We start from the raw sequence: 24,360 nt of genomic DNA, 5'->3' as shown, positions 1-24,360 counted from the left end.
CAATTTTTTATGTAGACATCAGTTTTTATGGCACCGCTACGAATTTTGATTCACGGTCACTCCCTCATTCGCCGTGTACACGTTTTTCTTCATCAAAATTTTAATGAGGTGTTTGCCAAAAAATTTGCATATCGATGGGGATCTTTACATCAAATGGCATGGCATCGGGGGAAGAACTATTTCTAAAGTAATCCAACATGATTTGGGAATAGTAGAGACATTTGCCCCAGAGATTGTCGTCATCCAGTTAGGCATCAATGATCTGTCTTCCCTTTCCGCCGTTGAAACTGGCTCAGCTCTCGATGACTTATCTCGTTTGCTACAGGAGTCACACGGGGTGCAAAGGGTCTGTGTTTACCAGACTATTTTTCGCGGTAATGCTCCTTTATTCAATCGCCAGGTTAAGTTATTAACAAAATATCTCAAAGTAGTTTTGGAGCCGATTCCTTATGTTCTTTAATGGCGACATAGATGTTTTTGGAACTGTAAATCCCGTTTTTTAACACGCGATGGTGTCCACCTTAATCACTTAGGACAGTACAAATTTTTCCGTAGCTTGAGAGGGGCAGTGTTACAATGTTTGCGATCTCTCCAGGCTAGCGGGTAAAGTTGCTTCATTAGCTCCATTTGATCCAATTTACGTTTTGTCTAGTAATCCACTTTGCTTTTCCTTAGTTCCAATTTGATCCAATTCAAATTACTTTGGATAATCTGATCCAATCTGTGTAAGTGAGAATGTCATGCAACTGAACGCCTATACTTTTCCGCGAGGCCGATTGTCATACCAGGCCCACTGTTTCTTGCGTTCTCGACCGTGATAGTGCGGCTTTGGTGCCATTTACTTTGATGCTGTATGTGATCAGCACCTCTGTCAAAGCATTTGTTGTTGACAGTAGATTAGTGTTCAAGTCGCGGTTGCAACAAACCGTGCATATTATGGCCTTCGCGTTGTTGTTTTGTGCTATCACTTTGCCTATTCAGTGTACAACCCATTGATCGCCCTTTCAGAGGTGTGTCCAATGCACTAGGCATTCTGTGATTTTGCACTTGTTTTATTTTTGGCCGAAATTGCATTGTATTCTACGTCTCACTTTCAATTATCTTGGTTTTTTATATTATATCCGTTTTGCCATTGCACCCTAGCCTTTTATTGTTCGTGCAGGTGCTCCTCTCAACAGCTATTTTATTCCGTTCTTCAAACAACAATGCCTGACGGCTGAAGACAAAACTGCCTCCGTTACTTTAATGGTCCCACACACCGCATAGTTGTCTGTTTCTATTTCTCATATTTTACTACCAATTCTATTCTGTATAAGAGATGCCTCCTAGCAAGCGTTCCTCCACTAAGACTTCTGCAGGCGCCGCTCCTAGAGCAAAAAGGAATCGCTCATCCGCGGCGACGTCGATGGCCATTTCCGACAGTGTCGCACTACCAACTAGCGACGTCACGTCGAGTTCGAGCTCAGGCAACGTGTCAATTGATGTTGCTGCCCTGTCCGCCACAGTGTCTACCGTGGTAACAGAAGCCCTTAAGAGCACCCTCTCGTCCGAAACCTTGACTGGCATTTTAAAAAACACTGGACCCCCTATCCCTTTGGAACCACTGGCCATGGAATCCTCCAGCTCTGTGGGCGCCGTCTTAACTGCTGAGGTAGCTGATATTCTTCAGGACGGTCACGCCTCGGGTACAAACGGGGGAGGCGCTCCCACTACTTTAAACGACTCTCGGCCACAGAGCACCTTTACGAGCATCTCTGTGCCCCCTAGCTCTAGGGTTAGTGGTAAATTGAAAGCCAAAATATTCGCGAACGAATAAGTATACTTGGGGGCTTTACTTCCTTCTTCCCCTAACAACGAAGGGAAATATGATCTGCGTGAGTTTATGTTTCAGTCTCACATGAGATTCTGTCTCACGCAGTGGTCAGCAACAAGGTTTTATGGTAGCCTGAGTGTGTATAGCCGCCCCCTCCCCTCAGAAAAAATAGCCCCTTCGCAGCCCAGTTAAAAATCGCCTTTCGGCGATTCTTGTTGGTAATTCATCATCTTGTAGACAAGGCAGCTACTAGTGCCAGTCCCTTCAGATTGCTGAATTTTCAAGATGGCGTCGCTTTGTTATTTTCTAGTTTCATCCTATCGTTCAGCACTTTTTGCCCTTTCAAAATGTAACCTAGGCAGTATTTCGAGCTTTTAGATATGTCCTCCAGCTGCTGAACATACTTTACGGCGAAATATGAAAGAAAATTCACAAAGAGGACTTAAAACAAACACGAAGACCGGATCGGCCTGTTTACAAGAAAAAGCTTGGAAACTATAGCAAATGTGAGTTTTCTAATTTCTTCCTGTTTCAGTGGCCCAAAATGATTATAAATGTTTTGGTTACATGGATGATAGTAGACTGCAATTTGGCTGTCAGAGTTATCCTATTGATTTAGTTGTGCGCTGTGGATCAATTCAAAAATGCCCGATTTTTGGCTCGTTTGCAGACACCGAGTTAAGGTCAGATAAAATGAGAAAATTTTAGGCTTGTCCGTGGCTACTTAAGGGCAACGACCAGGAAAAATCGACCAAAATCTTAATTTCGTGGCAAGAGTTGAAAAATCAATTTCATTCATTTTTTGTTCATAGATAGCTTTTAGGTAGATAAGAAACCTAGAGTAGATTGTTCCTGCCAAAAGCTTGTTATTTGTGAGAAAAATTAGAAGATCGGTTTTCGACGTCGGAGTGTCAGACTGCCCTAATTTTTAACCTGAAAATCGCTAACATTAACTTTCCTCGCGTTCGCAAACGAACCCGCATGGAGAAATTTGTACACTTTCCATGAACAGAAAAATTATTTTTCTTCCACTAAAAGATACTTTCAGGACAATAGCAATTTCTTTTTTCAATCAAAGAGTGGGGTAAAAAGTTGAAACTTGGTCAATTTTAGTCATTTTGAAACACTAAACTCTACCAGCAGGCGACTCTGCGTGACAATCTGTTCCGTGATTGCACGTGACATAACGTACGTCAGACGGAGCCGTCAAAATGACAGTCACGGAATCACGGTAGTAACGCAACCCAATTCTTGAAAGAGTAACATTTTCGATCCCGACAGTATTTTGAAGAATAAAAAATCAAACGCGCTTTTTCTGATACTCACTTTTTATCGAAAAATAACGACTTTAACAATGGTACTTCGCTGAGGATGACAGAACAGGAAGATATTTCGTCTTGGTACTTTACGATCGAGGAAATAAGTTATTTTGGTCACGCCCCACTATTTTTACCGGACTTCGATGCTTTCGTTTGGAGGATGCCTAAAGGAACCCAAGCCAATTCTCAGGTATGCTTTAGATGAATGTCTAAATGTGTGAATAAACCAGGACCGGGAAAATTTGGAGGTATACCACATGAAGAAAATTACCGCAGAAAACAACTACTAAATTGAAGTTTTTGTCACCGTAAAAACCTGTTCTTCGTTTTTGAATTACGTTAGTTCAACGAGCCTTTATATTGCTTTGAAAGTATCTTCTAGTAAAAGAAGAAGAGTTGTTCTATTGATGGAAAGTGTCCAAATTTCTTCTTGCGGCTTTATTTGCGAACGCGAGGAGAAGGAGAGTTGATGTTAGCAAATTTCGGGTTGAAAATAAGGCCATTTTGAGACTCCGACCACGAAAACTGTTCTTACTTTTCTCGAAAATGAAAGGCTTTTTGCGCGAACAACTTACATCAGATTACTTATCTACCTAAAAGCTATTTATGGACAAAAAATGAAGGGAATCGATTTTTCAACTCTTTCCACTCGATGGTCTATATTTCCTGACCGTCGCTCTTTAAACAAATTTTATAGTAAATAAACTTTGCTCGTTAAATTTTGAGGGTTGTGTGAGTTTCAGAAAGTGGTGAAAATTTGCTCATAAAAATGGCGTCCGAGGGGGTCAAAAAAAGTGATGCTCGTATCTCTTGTAATGCAAGAGCAGTGAAGAACCTATGTTTATTGTATTTGTCCATTACTCCACCGACCTATCTATGATGTTAGTATGAACTTATTCTGTTGACCCCCCTTCCGTTGACATTTTTCACATTTTGCCCGATTTTCTCTGACAACCACTCTTAAATACAAAATGTGTGATAAATGTCGTCTTAGTCAATTTTGATCAAAATATGAATCTAAAATTAATGAAAATGTGGTCATTGACAAGAGGTTCTTTAATGTAGTAAGCCGTATGACGTGGGACTATAGTTTAACATTGGTAGCTTTCACAATTAGCGCCGGTGACCCACGTCATTAAAAAAGTTATTAAGGAGACAGATGTTGTTTAACTATACGGTAAAATTCCGAAAATAAACCCCGGGGCTTATATTTTTCAAAGGCCCTTTTTGAGGGGCTTATCTACGGAGGGAAATTTGCGTTTCAAAATCGAGTGGGCTTGCCTTATAAATGGAAGGAAATTTACCGTTCTTGCCCTGTTTTACTTTGTATTTGATGGCAATTTCCGAGTACAAGCCCCTCGAGGGGTTTATATTTGGAGGGGTGATTTAACGGAGGGTTTTTTGCGTTACGAGTTTGGGGGGCTTATAAATGGAGGGGCGGAATTTACGGTATATCCTCCTTAAGAGCTTTCTGAGAAGATGAGAAAACGCGGCAGGTTAAAAGTACATCTTGCAGAGTTCTAACCGCTGAGTGAAGTGTTTCAAAGAAAAACCATTTGTTTTCGTATCTGACGAAGTAAACCGGGGGAAAGGGGAACAAACGGCAGGGCTAAAAGTGTGCCACGAAGCCTTCAGGCCCTGGGGCCCGTTTCTCGAAAGACCCTGTTAACCCTTTACGTCTCAATGGTGACCAACTGATCAATTTCCTCCAAAAGATATCCATACATTGTCAAGAGATAACGTTATGAGAATTACTAAATTGATCACCAAAGGAAAAATGCGCTGATCTTTTATCAAATTCTCTCAACTAATTCTTTAAAGAACTGTGTATGAAGATCAGTTTGGCGAATTTGTATGTGGATACTGGGGCTTAAAGTGTTAAGACAAAAATCGTTGACCTCATTTTATTGCCATAACTCATGCCGTTTCGCAAACAGAATAAAGCAATTTTTTAAACCACGACCATGAAATTGGATTTTTTGGAAAAACATTGTTTGTAACGTAAATAAAGGCCATGCCGCTCCTCGCTAAAAGACACGCAAAAAGACATCCTGCTCAAGACGCTAAATAGTAAAACTGTACACCATGTTTGAATTCCCAAGACTCCGTTCAGAGACAGATACTCGGTTAGGGAAGATACGGGAGGGCCCCCCCTCCGAATTCCTGAATTCCCTCCCCCCGACTCAACACCAAGTGCAATTTAAGGAGCCTCCTGGCAAGGTTGATCGGACAGCTTAAGAAAAGTAATTTTATCACCTAATATTTTAGTTTAAAAAACCTTCAACCGGGTCTATCAAAATAAAATGGGCATTGTTGACTCAAACTGTGTTATTCCGCAAGACTAACTAAATAAAATGGAATAAAAGATAATCCAAGTTTTTAAGCTGTACAAATGAAAACATTAAATTTAGTAGAGACAATTTGAAAATGTTGATATTTTGCCTTGAAATCTTAACTGAGTAAGTTGCCTACCAGCCTAGCTGCGGGCAAAAGAGGGATTTGCAACTTATTGCCATAAAAAAGGGAACCTAGCTGAGTACACGAAATTACAAATCAAGTTATCTGGAACAACAAGTTTCCTCAGTGTTGATAAGATATCTGTTTACCGAAGAGATATTGCGGATCATTAACAATTATTCTTTGAAATCGAGGTGAATAGTGGCAAAATATTTACCGAACCACGAAGTGGCGAGGTAAATATTCCTAAAGCCACTATTCACCGAGATTGAAAAAAGTAATTGTTTTAGTATATACACACGCACACGAAGTGATCTCAACAAAATCAGAGAGGAAACCATTAAAAGTACGATTTGATTGACAGATCAGGTCAGCTAGACACGCGACAGTTTAAAAATAGATCTTTGTAGAATTTTCAAACATGGCAATTCACAAGCTTATCAAGTGCGCAAACAACAGCGTAATGGCTTCAATGGAACCGCTAAAAGTTTGAAATGTTTCCTTACCTGAGAAGAAAAGAAGAGCTTTGTTGTTTTCTGTTGACTCGCCAAGTTTATAGCCGAAAAGGTTTGTTGTGTTGTTCTTCTCATGAAGTGCTGACAAAAATGGCGATTCGGTTCCTCGAAGTAAGACGTCGTTTTCATGTAGCATTCTTTCTCGTGTTTATTTGAAACGTAGAATTTCTACAAACATTTGCTTTCAGATTTATTTGTCATAAATAAAATTCGTTGTTGGGCCAAATTTTTCTTGTTAGGAAACGCTGAGTTCACAAAACGGCCTCTTCTAGGCGAATAAACGGGAGTTGTAAACAATCCATCGACCACAAAACGCAACAACAGTAAATGGAAATCCTCGAGGTAAGACGTCGTTTCCATGTAGCATTCTTTCTCGTGTTTACTTGAAACGTAGAATTTCTGCAATTATTTGCTTTCAAATTTGTTTTTCATAAATAAACTTTGTAACTGCTGGTATCCTGACGAGCGGGCTTACCCCCTTGTTTATTAGGAGCATGCGCACGGGGCCTCGGATTGGCGGGCACGAGGCCACCGTGAAATAATCTGAAGTTTTCACTAAGGTTTTCTTCAAGTTTCCCAAGTGTTTTGTAAGTCGTTTGTTTCAGTTTTTCTTTGTCGTGCTACGGATTTCTAAAGCTTTCCAACGGATGTTTGTGATGATACTTGTGAGTTGATTCAGCCTCGTGTATGATTAAACGTTTTGTTGTTATGTTCATCGCCACGGCTATCATGTGCCGACATTCACAGCCACAGTTATTTCACGACCTCATGGACTTTATGGATTTACAAGGATTATAAAAGTTACGGTGGTGCTTCTATTCATCTATAGTTTTGATCTAGTTTTACGGTTTGGGGGTTATTTACGGTCATGGAAGGTGAAGGCAAGGAATTTACGGCTTATTTTGAGGATGATAATTTGCTGAGGTTGCAAGTTTCGCCTACGCACTCCCCAACAATGGATACGGAACTGTTTCGTGTTATTTCGCCGCTTCACACTCAGCCAACGGATGCAGCATCAGAAACGGAACTTCCTAATATAATTCAGTAAAGGTTCAAGTTTCGCTGAATATGGGAGCAAAATCGACGGTCAGTGATGCTGAAGCGCTAGCAGTGGGCGAAAGGAAAAAAATTCCAACGGATAAAGGTAAACAACACGAGTTACAAAGGTTTAAGGATCATAGAACTGTGGCGTTACGTCACGTAACTAGACAGATAAACAAAATGAAACCACTACTTGCTGATCTTAAGAATTATGAATTTGTGTCAGTTGAAATGGAAGGTCTTAACAATTTGCTTGTTAAACTGCAAGATGCTCAGGATAATTATGTTGACGCGTTAGAAGATGAAACTGTTATTGTTAATGCCAATTCATGGTACGATGCTCACGATGAAGATGTCTTTAAATTTAAACAGTCTGTTATTGAATATTTGTCCAAGGCGAAAAGGCATCAGTCAAATGAAGTAAACTCTGTTATCTCTAGTGGGTCTCATCGCACAAGAAAGTCAAATCACTCTAAACGGTCCACCTCATCTTCAATTTCATCTAAAGCTAAGTTGATAGAAGCAAAAACTAAGGTTGCAGCATTGGAAATTGAAGCATCATTTCTGAAGGAAAAGCAAGCGCTTAAAATGGCAGCTGAACATTTAGAGCTAAAACAGAGTTTAGCTCAAGCAAGGGAAGAAGAAAGGATTTACGAAGAAATGAAGAATGAAGAGTCAACTTTTGTACCTGTTCATACACAAAGTCCTCCGATTTGTACAATACAATCAGGTAACTCTACTGGTTTGGAACCAACTTCGCAGCAACAACTTGTAAGTTCTTTAGGCGTTACAGATCATCAACAGCCTTTACAAGCTAGTCCTCTTAGTGCATTTACGGTACCTCAGAAAGGACCCATTTACACAACACCGATAAATACTGGTGCATCACGGAGTAAGGAAGAGACTACGGCCTATGCAGCAAAACCCCATGAACACCCCTCGAGTGTACATTCTTCATCATACCCATCTTTAGCAACGATCCCTACTGTTACGTATACTGCTCCTGATCAGGTATGGTGTCTGCCACCATCACCACCACAAGGTTGTTCGACAAGTTTGTCAGTCAAAGACAATACCTTCCAAGACATTGTGGAAATTCAACGAAAACAAACTGAGTTGTCTCAGACTATTGTTAACCAGCAAGCAAGGAGTCTTTTGCCATCGAACGAGCCTCCTATGTTTTATGGTGATGCTATGGAGTATCCATTATTCATGACTGCCTTTGAGTCATTAATCGAATCAAAGGTTGAAGATTCCAATGAGAGATTATATTTTCTGGGTCAATACACGTCAGGTAAAGCAAAAGAAATTATAAACGGTTGTCTACAAAGGAAAATGGAAGGATCCTATGAAGAAGCTAAGAGACTTTTAAAGAGACAATTCGGTGATCCATTCAAGATAGCTTATGCCCATATCACGAAATTGTCTTCTTGGCCACCAATCAGACCAAATGATGGTTTAGCCCTCCAAGATTTCTCTATTGCCCGGGATCAAGCTAAGTCTGCTATGAAAGGCATGTCTCATATGGATGATTTAAACACTGCTCATGTACTGCGTCAACTGTGGGAAAAGTTACCTAAGTACCTGCGAACCAAATGGACTGAAAGGAACAATAGGACAAAAAGTGCAAAGGGAAGAATAGCCGACTTCGAAGAGTTCTCTCAATTCGTGCGTGAACAAGCTGATCTTGCCACAGATCCTGTGTTTTCAGAGCAATATGTTAGCAAGCCAAATCATGATGAAAAGGACAGAGGCACTCTTCTTAAGTTTACAAGAAAGCCGCTAAAAAGAGGAAAAGGGACAAATCTTGCTACTGGTGTAAATCAGGAAGATAGTAATCAACAGACTGTTGTATGTTCGTTATGCAAGAAGCCTCATAACTTAAACGAGTGTGAACAGTTTTTGAAGAAATCTCTGAGTGATCGTCGCGACTTTGTACTAGAGAAGAAACTGTGCTTCGGCTGCTTTAGCGACCAGCACATTGCAAGGCATTGCAAGGAAAGGCAAACGTGCAAGACGTGCAACAAGCAGCATCCAACGTCACTACACAACCCTGATGGAATTAAGAAATCGAACGACAAAGGTGACAAGAACCAACCTCAAGATAGACCTCGAGTTAGTAGCAATCACACTGCCATCTGCAACGTAACTGAAGCTGGAGATGTGCCGATTAACATGGGTATATTGCTAGTCTGGTTGTTTCATAAGAGTAATCCAGCGAAGAAAATACGAGTTTATGCTTTACTGGACAATGCCAGCGGTGGAACGTTTATGAATGAAAGCGCAGCTAAGGCTCTTGGCGTTGAAGGAAGTAGCACTGACCTCACTCTTACTCCAATCCATGGAACACACAGGGTAACGTCGAAGGCCATTGAAGGATTAGTCGTAGCTAATGTCAAGGACGAGAGTGCAAGGTTAGAGTTGCCCAGAACTTTCACGCGAAACATCATTCCAGCGGACCGCAGTGAAATACCACGACCTGATGTAATCAGTAGGATGTCTCATTTGAAGGATGTTAGTGCTGAACTTTCCCCCTACATGGAAGATGTTGAAGTGGGTCTTCTTATCGGATTGAACTGCCCAAGTGCCCTACGACCAAGACAAATTGTTTACGGTGGAGAATCAGATCCATATGCTGTACGGTCGCTGCTCGGATGGTACATAAACGGTCCTCTCTATACTCCCTGTCAGAGTAGCATCTTAACGTGCAACAGAATTCATCTTAATCAGCATGACACCTCATCCCCGCGAGGATATGTAGTCTCTCAAAGGACGGTTAAGGAACAGATAACACCGCAGGCAGTTGAACGAATGTTTGAACTTGACTTCTCCGAAAAGGAAAAGGGAATATCAATGTCGCGCGAAGACATCAAGTTCTACGAGACTGTGGAAACTGGTATCGTTCATCTCGAGGACTTGCACTATGAAATGCCCCTCCCTTTCAAACATAATATATAGATTTAGCCAGGGCTAAAAGCGAAGCTCCTATTAACTCGAATTTATGATTTAAATCAAACAATAAACTTGCAATTGTATTTTACAAATCAGTTAACTTTAGAGCACATTCATGCGACTTTTGAGGGAAAGGCTAAGTGATTTTAGAGAAAAATAATTTGCAAACAGTCCAAGCTAACAGTGAACTTAATCTTACATCGAGTTGATAGCCTTATATGTACACCCAAAAAATAGCAATCATCTTCGATCACATTCAGGAGCCATAATGGCTCTCGATCACTTACGAGATTAGGAAAACAAATTCTCGGAAAACAAATCAGGCCCAATTTTTTGCGTTCGACAAGTTTACAATTTATTTTACAAAATCTTGCTAACAAGTCTGGAGACGTGCAAACCAACCTTTTATACTTTTTATACATCATCTGAGGTGAACAGTACCATGAGCCACTGTTTTTATCATACAGACCTCCGACAGATCACAATTTTGCAATACAAATTTTACTCATTCAACATTCAGGTCGATCGAAGCACGCGTGGGCTTTTACGGAAAACCGTTTAAAAAATTTCTAAAATCACCTATACGGCTTGCCGGTTCTCACTTTTGACAAGCGCCAAAGTCGACTGTTTAAATCAAGATTAATAGAGTTATACGCTTTAAAATGATAAAAAATTTATTATGTTTATTTCTTTGTTTAACGGTTTTATAACTATGTGTAATCTTCAAAAGCGTTTGATACACGCGGCATTTTGACTACTCCCGCAAGCGATGTTCGTGAGCGACTGAAAACAAACGGCACCGCGATTAAAATTGCAAAAGAGACTACTAACAATCGATAAAAGGATAATAATTCGGTGAAACATATACAGAGACAACAATTTTCATTCACGAAGACAAGTAAAAAGTGTCTCTGAAAATCCTTGTTTGTGTTTTAAGCCGGCTTCCCGGCGTTTGCTTTTTTCAAAGATGAACTCGAGGCAAGAAAATCGCTGAAAGCTTTCTTTTAAAGCCAGAATTATAACTAAATATTCTTTGGAACGTTTTCTTTCTATTTGCAGTGAGAAAATGTCTAAAGGCTTTTTAAGGTTCTATAAGCTTATAATCAAACCTGATACTCGGTCAGATCGATCATTGTCTCAAATCTTACAAACGTGCATAAACTAAATAGCCGCATAAACTACGCCCGACTTCATTAAATTAGATATAAAAAACAAACATCAGATACAATAATTACTCAGGCTTACCATTCGAGATGTTCTGAAAACTATCAAGTAAGGCAAGAATCGCTTCAGATTTTTCAACCCTCTTACGCATCAAGCAAGGTGAAAAACGAAAACGATGCCATCCGAAATCGGATTTCCAACTTTGACAAGTGACGTACTTCTCAACCAAAAACCCAATAAACAAGCCAGCTATGAATAACAGAAGACTCCTGATAGCAGCTGAATTTCATTTTGTCCACTCAGCGGAGAAAGACAGTTAAAAACATCACAAGTTGGCACAAAACTCTGTCAGCTTCAGCTGTCAAAGTAAACAAGTTTCAAGATGCTGCATAAATTTTCCGCGTGAACTCACCTGTCAAATTTTGACCAATCAGAGCATAAAAATTGGACGTAGAGCGTGACCAACGCGTGACCTTGGTGAGAAAAGTCAAAAGCAACTGGCATGTCTTCCCTGCCTGTAAAAACTGGCTGAATTTTAGCTTCCGAGGTCAGTTTGAAATCAAAATTTTAATTGTGCGGCACATATAAAACACAAAATATTTCATATGAATTAAAAAAATTAAACTTGAGCCTGCGATCATTTGAAAACTAGTAACTTGTCAGCGGATAACTTCAAAAAGATACTCGACCTCAATGGGTCGACACCTGAGCCCGCGATACGGCCAGGTGATACTGGTCAGCAGATACCCTGTTTTGACAGCTGTCAATTGATCACAACATTGATGTACAATATGTGTGCAATATCAGTCTTCCTGTGCTACCATTCTAGCTAGAAAGTGTGAGATTAAACATTGGTTTTCCTGTGGTGCGGACGGACGGTCGGGCGGGCGGGCGGTCGGTGTACGGTCACGTGATTACCAAATTTTCTCGGATGGGTAGTTTACCACATTTCTTTACCCATGGTGCTCCGCTGCGCGCTTCGCGCGCGAGAGCTCCGCTACGAACACTCAGCCCCCAAACAACTACGCTCAAGCTGAGAAGCGCCTGAACAGCCTCAAGAAACGTCTAATGTCTGATGACAAGTATTACACGGATTACTGCAGCTTTGTGTCTGATATCATTTCGAAAGGGTTCGCTCGGAAGGTGGATGACGATCTTAAAGATCAGTTGGGCAGAACCTGGTACCTGCCGCATCACGGAATTTATCACCCGCAAAAGCCAACGAAAATACGCGTGGTGTTTGATTGCTCGGCCTCATTCGAAGGACACTCCTTGAATGACAAATTGCTCCAGGGACCAGATCTCAGCAGTAACTTAGTCGGTGTTCTTACCAGGTTCCGGCAAGAAAAGTATGCTTTTATGGCAGACATTGAAAAAAATGTTCTTTCAAGTAAGAGTAAGGAAGGAAGATCAAAGTTTTCTCAGGTTTCTATGGTGGCCAAACGGAGATTTACAGAAGGAGGCCGAAGAGTATTGCATGACAGTGCATTTGTTCGGTGCAGTTTCATCCCCTGCATGCGCTAATTATGCACTTAAACGCACTGCTGACGACAACGAAGATGAATATGGGTCAGAAGCAGCCAACACCCTTAGAAGGAACTTTTATGTGGACGACGTTCTCAAATCGGCAAGCACCGAAGATGAGACTATTAAGCTAGCAAAGGATACCAAAGCAGTTTGCCAAAATTGTGGATTTAACTTAACCAAGTTTGTGGGAAACACAAAGCGTATCATCAGCTCAATCCCTCAAGAACACAGAGCAGAACAGGTGAAGAACCTCACACTTGGCCAGGACAAGTTATCCATAGAAAGAGCGTTAGGAGTTATTTGGTGTATCGAGTCTGACACGTTTAACTTCAGGATTGAACTTCAGGATAAACCTTGCACGCGGAGAGGCATCCTATCGACCATCAGCTCGATTTATGATCCCTTGGGTTTCATCGCTCCTGTAGTACTGGTCGGAAAGAAAATTTTGCAGGATATCTGTCACACTAATAGCTGGGATAAGTCAGTCGACGATGCAACCCGCAGCAGATGGGAAAGATGGCGAAATGAGCTGTACCTACTTGAAAGTTTGAAAGTACCAAGAAGCTTTAAGCCCTCGGAGTTTGGAAAGATTGTGTCCACGCAACTCCACTGTATGTCTGACGCTTCGACGTGTGGTTACGGTCAATGCTCGTATTTAAGGCTCGAAGACGAACACGGCAAAGTACATGTCTCTTTTGTTATGGGAAAGGCGCGAGTGACGCCAAAAAAGACCGTCAGCATTCCAAGGTTAGAGTTAGCGGCAGCCTCAGTCCCTGTCAAGATTGGTGATGTTCTAAAGGATAAGCTGGAGTATGAGAACATTGAGGATCACTATTGGACGGACAGTAAAGTCGTCCTAGGCTTTATAAGTAACGAATCCAGTCGGTTTCATGTCTATGTTGCCAACCGGGTTCAACTCATTCGTGGTCACACCACCCCCTCACAGTGGCATTACGTCGAAACCACTTCAAATACTGCAGACGAAGGTTCAAGGGGTATGTCACCTAAAGACTTTGTTGAGAATCACAATGGATTCAAGGCCCTAACTTCCTTAGAAAACCTACAAGCAGTTGGCTGAAAGAAAAGTCATACAAAGACACTGTGGACCCAGATTCCCCCGAAGTGAAGAGCACTAAGGTTAACACATGTGTAGTGAAAGAAAGTGACGTCATAGTTGAGAGACTTCTCAGGTTCTCAAGCTGGCACAAAGCGAAGGTAGCTGTCGCACTATGCCTAAAGAACAAGAGGAAGCTCACAGAAAAGGTCATGTCTAAAGGGAAGGAGTCCAGTGCTGGATCACCAGAACAAAGGTGTGTCAGTAATACCCCTGCAAGTGGAGAACTTAACGTTGCCAACTTACAGGAAGCAGAAGTGGAGATCATAAAACAAGTACAAAGACAAGCATTTCCATCGGAAATAAGAAGTCTCCAAATCGTTCAGGCGAACGCTAAGTACGGTAGCCGGGAAGTAGAAAAGGAGAAGAAGGCTGTGCTGAAGAAAACCAGTACGCTTCGCACGTTAGACCCCTTCCTAGACAGTGATGGTGTCATGAGAGTTGGCGGGCGAATACGGAAGGCAACACTATCGGAGTCACTCAAAAACCCTGTCATCTTACCAAAGTTAAGCCACATTACCGCACTGGTTATCAGCTACGCGCACGAAAGAACACACCATAGCGGAAGAGGAATTACGTTGAATGAACTTCGTGCTAGTGGCTATTGGATCGTCGGTGGAAATTCGATGGTCAGGCAGTTTATTTCCAAATGCGTAAAATGTCGTCACCTTCGAGGTACCGTGGGAGAGCAGAAGATGGCTGACTTGCCGAAGTCGCGCGTGGAGGCAGCACCGCCTTTCACCTACTGCGGAGTCGATTTTTTCGGCCCTTGGCACGTACAACGAGGAAGGTCTGTCGTCAAGAGATACGGAGCATTGTTTACTTGTTTTGCAAGTAGGGCTGTACACATAGAAGTTGCAGACTCCTTAGAAACTGATTCCTTTATTCAAGCATTGAGACGGTTCATCTGTAGAAGAGGACCAGTCAGAGAAATTCTTTGTGACAGAGGAACGAATTTTGTTGGTGCCGAAGCCGAACTCAAGAAAGCTATTGACGAGATAGACGACCAAAAGGTCAAAGCAGAACTCCTTAAAGCCAAGATCGATTGGATTAAGAATCCTGCATCCGCGAGTAACTTTGGAGGCGTGTGGGAAAGGCAAATCAGGTCAATGAGAAACGTCATGAGTGGTCTTATTAGAGAGCATGGTAATCGTCTTGACGAAGAATCGCTGAGAACATTCCTTTGCGAAGCAGAATCTACAATCAATAACAGGCCTTTGACGGTAGAGACACTCAGCGATCCTCTTTTAGAGCCACCATTGTCGCCAAGTATGCTGCTGACAGGAAAGACAAGGCTCGTGCTACCTCCACCAGGAGAATTTAAGAGAGAAGACTTATACTGTCGAACGAAATGGAGACGCACGCAGCACCTAGCACAAGAGTTTTGGTCAAGGTGGAGCAAAGAGTACTTACAACAGTTACAAGCAAGAATCAAGTGGACTAGGCCAAAAAGAAATTTCAAGGTTGGAGATGTGGTATTACTGAAGGAAAACTAGTCTCCCAGAAACAGATGGCCTTTGGGTAAGGTCGTAGCCACGCATCCTGATGATCAAGATCGCGTCCGATCGGCGACAGTGCTTACAGGCAATGGCTCCAAGTTGGAAAGGCCTGTTAACAAGCTCGTCTTGCTTTTGGAGGCGTAATGTTTAGAGACCGGGATTCCCCGACGAGGAGCCCGAGCTTTTATGAACGCTTTTTCTAGGAAATAAGTTTTAGGACTGTTATCGAGATAGTTATAGTTGTTGTTAAAATGTAAGGCAAGGCTTACATTTTGGGGAGTCATGTAACTGCTGGTATCCTGACCAGCGGGCTTACCCCCTTGTTTATTAGGAGCATGCGCACGGGGCCTCGGATTGGCGGGCACGAGGCCACCGTGAAATAATCTGAAGTTTTCACTAAGGTTTTCTTCAAGTTTCCCAAGTGTTTTGTAAGTCGTTTGTTTCAGTTTTTCTTTGTCGTGCTACGGATTTCTAAAGCTTTCCAACGGATGTTTGTGATGATACTTGTGAGTTGATTCAGCCTCGTGTATGATTAAACGTTTTGTTGTTATGTTCATCGCCACGGCTATCATGTGCCTCCATTCACAGCCACAAACTTCGTTGTTGGGCCAAATTTTTCTTGTTAGGAAACGCTGAGTTCACAAGAACGGCCTCTTCTAGGCGAATAAACGGGAGTTGTAAACAATCCATCGACCACAGAACTCAACAACAGTAAATGGAAAAACGCCGTTTTGAATCCTTCGAAGTCTTTTCTTGCCTGAAAAAAAGTCAGTCCTAGGATTTTTTCGACTTTTAAAAGATCTTTCTCTAAGAAAATGGGAAAAAAAAACGAGCTCACACATTATCCACTCGCTGGGAGGTTAATAGTGTTGAATAGTCCGAGATAGCGAACCAATCAGATTGCTTAAAACACCAAGATCACTCAGTGTGTATATACTAAAGGCTATTGTAAAATCTGGGACTTATTTTCGGTTGATAATCAACAACTAACCCTGAACAAAGTTTTTTCATTATGAATGTAGTTAATTCCATTCCAGCAGCAGGGCGTTTGGCAATTCGAACAGCTAATATTGCACCAGTATAATTTTCCCCTCTGTCGAATACACCAGCTATTTTGATAAATATCTTAATTCCAATTCCAATTCTATCGGTCTTTTCTGGCGAAAAACTGGAACCACACCTACCGCTGAAGAGAAGCTATCTGCAAAGTATCATCATTTAACTATTGACTGGAAAAGAATTTACTCACTATATCTTCTGTACAACATAAGCAACAAAACAGTTAGGCAATTTCAGTTCAAAATGTTAAACCGTATCGAAACTTTTTCGTTTTGACAAGGTTGAATCAGATAAATGTGCTTTCTGCCAAACCGAGGTTGAATCCATCGAGCATTTACTTTTTTCCTGCAAAATATCCTCTGATTTTGGAAACACGTCTTGTAAATAAATAAAATAAATAAATAAATAACGATTTGCAGGTAGCACATCCACATAGTGGTTCTTTGTCCACCTGATTCCTTGTCGAATTGGAATTTGGAAATGTTGGTTTTTGAGGAGATCGAGGGGGAAAACCGGAGTACCCGGAAAAAAACCTCTCGGAGCAAGGGAGAGAACCAACAACAAACTCAACCCACATATGGCGTCGACGCCGGGATATGAACCCAGGCCACATTGGTGGGAGGCGAGTGCTCTCACCACTGCGCCACCCTTGCTCCCATGTCCTAGGGACTGCGAGACGACAATATTATTGTTGATAATTTCAGAGAAGAGGATATAATCTTCGGTAAATTAGATGTTGGAGATGATTTCTTTTTAGGATATTGCTGTCTCAGGCCAATCTATGTTGTAGTCATTACTTAGGGTGCGTTTCTTTGGGATGATCCGGATCAGCATCAGTGATCCGACATCACTCGGATCATGGTAGATCAAATGAACAGCTGAATCCTGAGTTGATTCATCGGTTTAAAAATGTTGATCTAACAAGATCCGAGTGATCTCGAATCACTAATCCTGATCCGGATCATCTCGAAGGAACGCACCCTTAGTGTCCTTACCAATACAAAAAATGCTACCGAGTTATCAAGAAGATATCAAACTAATTTTATCAGGGAGCACTATAGCCATAATCCTGGCCTAATTTGGTAATTTTTGTAGGCATAGCAGTAACAAACTTTAAAACGTCGACCCAAATGTTTCAACTTTCAATACACGTCCATTCTTGCCATCCCTTGCAATAACAGACGACAGGAAACGCTAAGTTTAAATGCAGTAAACATAGTCTAGAATACCAAAACAAACCATTTCTGAATTGCTGCAAAATTCAATTCAATTCAATTGCTGCGAAAACAGTTTTAGGTTTTTTGTAAAAAAGATAGCAAATCACAGCCCCCTTAAGTAGCCTCTGCTTCATTTATGTCTTCTACCCAGTTGCCAATCATATTTGTTAGCTTTATTTTTTAAAAATTCGATTAGATCCTCAGCATGTTGTTTCGGTCATGACGTGAGCTTGGTTTTGTTTCAAACCAAAACGTACATTTAATGATATTTTCCACATATTTTACATCTTTGTGCATCCATATTTTACATCCATTATTGAAACTTCTCTCAATAACGTTGTTATTTATAACATGATCTTGAAAATACATTATTTTAATGGGTCGACATTCATTTTTTTTTGCATTTGCACGTACAAATATTATTTTATTTTGTAGAAACCATTGAGCATTTTTGCACGGTCATAAACACTCACCGCTAACACGTTAAGACAACAATTTACAGGATTGCATGAGCATTATAATTTCAAGAGGGACAATGAAATATATATCAATAACGCACTGAGTTTTTTTCACTCCATTATCGGGTTATGATAAAACTCAAATTGTGAATCCGCCAAGACAGAAAGGAGCTACGTTAGGCATGCGCAAGTATCGAAAACAGTCGTGGATAATAACTGTTTCAGTGGATCTTGCGACGATTAAAACGAATAAGCCTCAACCTATGCAAAGAAATCCAGAAAATCATACTTGACTGATTTTAAAACAAAAAGAGAAAATTATAATTCAAATTTGATCACGGTAACACCAAAGCTCTAGCGCGCCGTTTTCGATGCCGTCGCCGCTTAGCATTACACGATTTTATATTTTGTTTGAGTAAACTATAAATATTAACGAGAGCTTTGCTTTTAGCCCTGGCTAAATCTTTAAATTAGTCATTGTGACTCAGTCAAGATAAAAACAATGATAAACTCTATCTTGTTTTTCTTAAGACAATGCGAGTCTTTGGACTGGAGCGACTGTTTTGTTATGTTGTTATTGTCGGCTACTCATTTCCGACTAATTAGGGGGTGTTTCTCATTTTCACAGTGTTTTCGGGCAGGCGTTTTCTCTTCTCTCTCTCCGCCCCCTCCCCGCTCCCCCTGACTCGCCCCATTTTCTCCTCTCTTCGGAAAGTTTCAACATGGCGCTTTCGTGAGCAAAAACATTTGCGCGCCCGAAGAAAACGCCTGCATTGCAGGCTACATCGCGCACTGGAATTTTTTTAAATTTATTTTGAGCTTGAAACAACCCTGAATGAAAAAAGAAATAGCCAAAAAACATTCATGTGATATGTGCACAGTAAGTAAGGAGATACGAATTCATGTTCAGCCCCATAATTTTTCATAGTTTGTTTATGCAGTCCGTAACTTTATCTTGTATCGCACGCGCGCATTGTTTGTGTTGAATATGTAATTTTAGTTTGTCCTTTACAAAAATATTTTCGCTCATGACTTTTGAGTTGACGAAACCAAACGAATGAAAATCTGAAACGGACGTGACACAGACCCTTTAAATCGCTTTTTAAAGGCAATTACAGGCAATATCAACAACTTGTCAGATTTCAGTTATAGAACCACGAAAACCATTAGACGCGCCTTTCTTAATATAAATTACTAGACCGACGCCTGCAGTTAATTCCTTCAGAATTTCTATTTTTCCCAGTCACTGTCGAACATGATTAGTTAGTCTACTTATGTTACTCCCTGGTTTCCCTTTCATTGATAATGTAATTATCACTTTTTTGCACTGTGCACTTTTTCTTTTTTGTGTTTGATGTAATAACAATTGCAATAAAGACGAAAGGGGACACGGTGTTTTTCGTTTTTATTTTCATTTTTTTTTTTTTTTTTCATTTTCAAAAATATTCTCGCTTACGTTCAGGTTCATAACAATAAATTGACGAAACTAAACAAATCAAAATCTGAAAAGGACGTGACACAGTCCCTTCAAATCGCTTCGTAAGTCAATACAATATCAACAAGAACCAGTCAGTTTACACGAAAATCACGAAAATCATTAGACGTGTCTTTCTTCTTGAATTCTTAGATCTGTTATAGTATATGACAGACCAGGCTTTATCTTCTCCTTCTGTAAACTTCTCTGGTTGTTCTTTAAGCCTATTCTGCTTCAAGTCCTGCTTCACAGGTTACTTCATTTGAAGTTATTTAAAGGTAGCGAGGATGTTTGCGCACGTCCCATAACTGCAGATGGGATTCCGTAAGGCAACACCTTCTGAATCTTTAGCTCTGATATCCGTTTCTAGAATCAAAGCACAGCAACGGGAAAACCCACAAAAAGAAAACAGGCGTAAATATGGCCTAAAATAAAAAAAATGGCTCAATCATGGCTTGCCAGATTTGTACCTTATAAAACTATATCGTTTTAAGACAAGGAAACTGATTTTTATTGAGGATGTCGATCACGAACGCTAATTTTACATCTTGTGTTCACGGACAGAATTCGGTCAGATACGAGGAAGGACTTCGTGAAAAAAGTTTTCAAAAAACTTTTGTTCTATCTTTTGGCGACTCATTTGATCAAAGGTATGTTTGTGCGATATTTAGGGTCAAATTAAAGGTATGCTTTGCAAAATTTACCTTCATACCTTTCGCCCCTTTAGAATGGCCACCGCTCAATAAATAACTAAGGGCTAATAACAAAAATAACAGACTGAACAAGTAATTCAGTCATTTACTGTTTACAGGAATCAAAACAAAACATTTGAAAGCGAGTAAAAATAAACAGTATACTATGTACACCGAGACGCAAAAAAAGAACACAAGAAACATATCATGGATTGATGCAAATAGTAGAATTGAATAATCAATTTAATATGTATATACCTGGATCTTTGAAAACAAAATTGGCTGGCATTCTGCAATTTTTCTCAACCCCCTCTGTCTAGGCCTGTTCGCTTTGTTCAACATTCTCGTAAAAGTCTCAGGGGCCTGAAAATCATGTACAAATTATAAGTCAATTTATCAATTACAACAGATTGATAAATGCATCATCAGTCTCAAACATTATCGATTGAGTGGAAAATACGTTTTACAACTCGTACGAGTGGACAAGTTAAGCATGTCGAATCGACAGGCAGAGTTTTCGAGTGGAAAATGCATCTCACTTAAGACACTCAAGGGTTCCCTTCCAGTCGTGTCAGACGTGCGGGTTGGACAAAACTATTGTGGACTCTTCAAAATATTAAAAACTTCTTTCAAGAATGCATGGCGGAAAAACAGAAACATGGGCGAACGCGCAACACGCAACTTACGTGTATGTATATCTACCCAGTCTTCCATCTTTTTTCAAACCGTCAACCGATCAATTTAAGTTTCTGAGAAACTGCCCACCTACCCCTCCCCTAAGCTAACATGAACACTTACTTCTTCACTTAGGGCAAAGTGATGGCTTAGGGGAGGGGTAGGTGGGCAGTTTCCCAGAAACCTATATTGATCCAAAAATTAACCGCTAACCACGACCTCATGAGACCCTACTATTATTACGACTTTTCCGAATTTCGAAAAGAGGCTTTTGTCTTTGCTTTTTTATATTTTTATAAATCGTTTGTACGGCAGGGTTTGGATGTCGTCATGGCGAGTTGCCCCAAGCCATTAGTTTTAAAACTAAGACAAATGATTTATAAAAATATAAAACAGCAAAGACAAAAGCGGCTTGAGTTTTCTTGATATTTTGGACGGACAATTAAAAGCTGTCCTTCTTCGATGAAAACGATACAACTGGAAATTTAAAACCAGTAAAATAAGGGGCTACGTCGCGATATTTGATATACTGTATTTTGAAGAAACTTAACTGAATTCCAAAATTAATGGTCCAGTTTTGTTTTTATTCAAGACTATATTTATGCCTTGAAACTATTTCCTGTCGTCTGCTGTAACCAGGGGCACCCAATGAGAATATAGTTCAAAACCTGACTTAAACATAGCATTGTTAAAAGTATTTTAGTATTTAAACGGCAGATATAGGCATATTTTTATCCCCTAAAAATTTTTCATCTGTTCGAATTTCCTAGCTGGAAGTCTAGTGATCCGAAAATTATAGGGATCAAAACTTACCTGTTCGAAATATTTCAGCCAAAAAGGCTCCCGAAAATTTTAGGGTAAAAATCCGTTAAAAATGGGCAATTATAGCATTCTTTAAATGTTCGAAAATCCTAGGAGAGGCAGGCAATTGCAAACAAGAAATTTCACAACAAATGTTCCGAAAATTCTAGATCTCAAATCGTCTTCCGAACAGATATTTTGCGAAAATTGACGTTGGGTGCCCCTGTTGTAACAGATGGCAAGAATGGACATAAATTGAAACTTGAAAAATTCGGCCAACCATTTAAGATTTAATGCTATGCCCACAAAAAAAATCACCAAAAAAGTTATTATGGTTATTGCTCCATCTGATAAAATTTGTAACATTTGGTATCTTCTTCATAACTCTACGAGAGTATTTTGGGTATGAGTTAAGGCACTAAGGCCTGTTTCAAACGTCGTGCTATTAGAGACCTGTAGATTGTAAGACGAGTACGACAACGAGTTCGAGATTTTCTCAGTACTAAGTAGTGCTCGCGCGTGAACCAGCGTCATTTTGGCGGGAAAACGTGGTAGCCGTTGTCATCCTACTACGAGTTTAAGCGAGAATGACAAAGTAGCGGCAACAAGTTATCAAATCTGTGAAAGGTTTGAACCCAGGAGTCATTTCAAAAGTAGGTTGAGTTTGATCGTCCGGGTGAACGTAGTCCTGAATAGGGCTGTTGTTGTTGACAGTGACTGACGTTTCCACAACCTGTGCGGTAGTCATCTTCAGAGTCAAAGTGAGTTGTATCACGTCAGTTGATGGTATTACACTCTCGTTATTGATTATTATATTATTGTATTATATTATTGTATTATACTCTGGTTATTGATTTGACTGACGAGACGAGCGCAACTAGTTTGTGACTCACCCGACAGCCTACAAGACGAGACTGATTATCTTTACAAAGTTTTTAGTAAGAACAATTACAACACGGTGATTGTTAGACGGAACATTCACAGTAACACTGATTCCAACAGTCACACGAACTCTGGCCCTGTTACGACAACGACTATACCGTACATCAGAGGCACCTCTGAAACTATTGCACGTATATTACAACCTTACAATATACGTGTTGCACACAAACCGATAACCACTTTACGGCGACTGTTTACTAACGTCAAGGACAAAGACAAACCGGAGGACAGCCAGGGAGCAGTATACAAGATCAAATGCTGCGACTGCCAGGCTTCTTGCATTGGTGAAACCGGCAGGAACCTAAGCAGGCGACTGACCGAACACAAACGAGCTACGAAGAATGGTGACGTCAACAATCACATTGCTGAGCACCATTTAAAGACGAAACATCAAATTGACTGGGACTCTGCGACATGTATAACGTATTCTACAGACTACTATCAACGTCTTACTTTAGAAAGCTGGTTTACTAACTTAGAACAAACGCCACTAAATCATAGCCAACAGTTACCAGCGCCGACAACTTATTGACGAGATCAAGCAAAACTAACCAAGAGAGAATGACAATTTGACTAACAATAGACGACTGTTTAACTGTAACAATAGACGGATCGAAACGCACCAATTTCTGATTACGAGCCTTCATAGCCAATAACATCACGGCATAACTGACAGACGACTAATAACATCACGACGTAATTGACCAATCAAATCAATAACCAGAGTATAATACCATCAACTGACGTGATACAACTCACTTTGACTCTGAAGATGACTACCTCACAGGTTGTCGAAACGTCAGTCACTGTCAACAACAACGGTGCTATTCAGGACTACGTTCACCCGGACGATCAAAAATTTTGCGATCTGTAGAGGGTGTAAGCTTATTCATTAAAGGTAACAGTGCTAACTTTTCTGGTGAAAAATGGTAAAATGAAGCTTTCCGGGGAGTCTGTATTTTGAGAAGACGAGAAAAACGTTAAGTCAAATCTCGTACTCGTAATCGTTCTCGTCCTTGAGTCTAAAGGTCTCTACTGTCGTGCTAAGCTGGCTCGGCTGTAGCCCGACTGCAGCACGACACTAGCACGACTTGGTTTCAGACGTCGAATTTAATTCAGTCCAATAGAACGGCTGTTGCCGAAAGCAAAACACAAAAATAAAGGAACGATTTAGCAAACTCTTAAATGTATTCTAATGTATTCATAATTTATGAATTGAGTTCAACACGGCAGTAACGCGACGTTTGAAACCAAGTCGAGCTACTGTTGTGTAGCGCGGCAAAATTTAAGTCGATCAATTAAGTCCGGCACGACAGTAGCGCGACGTTTGAAACGGGCCTAAGGGACGGACCATTATTTTTTTGGATGGGGAGGTGGAGATTGCCAACAATTTTTTGTGTGTCTCCGTCTTCCTGCAAACACCTTTTTTTACTTGCATACAATTTATTTCCATGTTTTCAGCCTCTGCAAACAATTTATTCAAATTTTTTCCAAGTTGCTGTACATTTAAACGTCACCCTCCTTAGATGTCTCTTAAATAAAATCATTAATATCATTTTAAGTATTGATTATTATTGCATAAGCAAGCGAATATTAACGTTAAAAGCCGACGTTCCGGTATCATCATGACACCATTCTCAA

At 40.5% G+C, this 24,360-nt stretch overlaps 1 protein-coding gene across 1 annotated transcript in view; it reads right to left on the bottom strand.

Moving 5' to 3' along the window:
• Nucleotides 1-24,360, bottom strand: part of LOC140932219 (muscle M-line assembly protein unc-89-like) — a 325,339-nt gene that overhangs the window by 152,584 nt on the left and 148,395 nt on the right. The gene's annotated exons all lie outside the window — the stretch shown is intronic.

This window comes from Porites lutea, chromosome 3 (assembly GCF_958299795.1).
Source record: "Porites lutea chromosome 3, jaPorLute2.1, whole genome shotgun sequence".
Taxonomy (NCBI): Eukaryota; Metazoa; Cnidaria; class Anthozoa; order Scleractinia; family Poritidae; genus Porites; species Porites lutea.
Note: the sequence above shows the minus strand (reverse complement) of the source record. Positions and strands in the feature narration are given on the sequence as shown.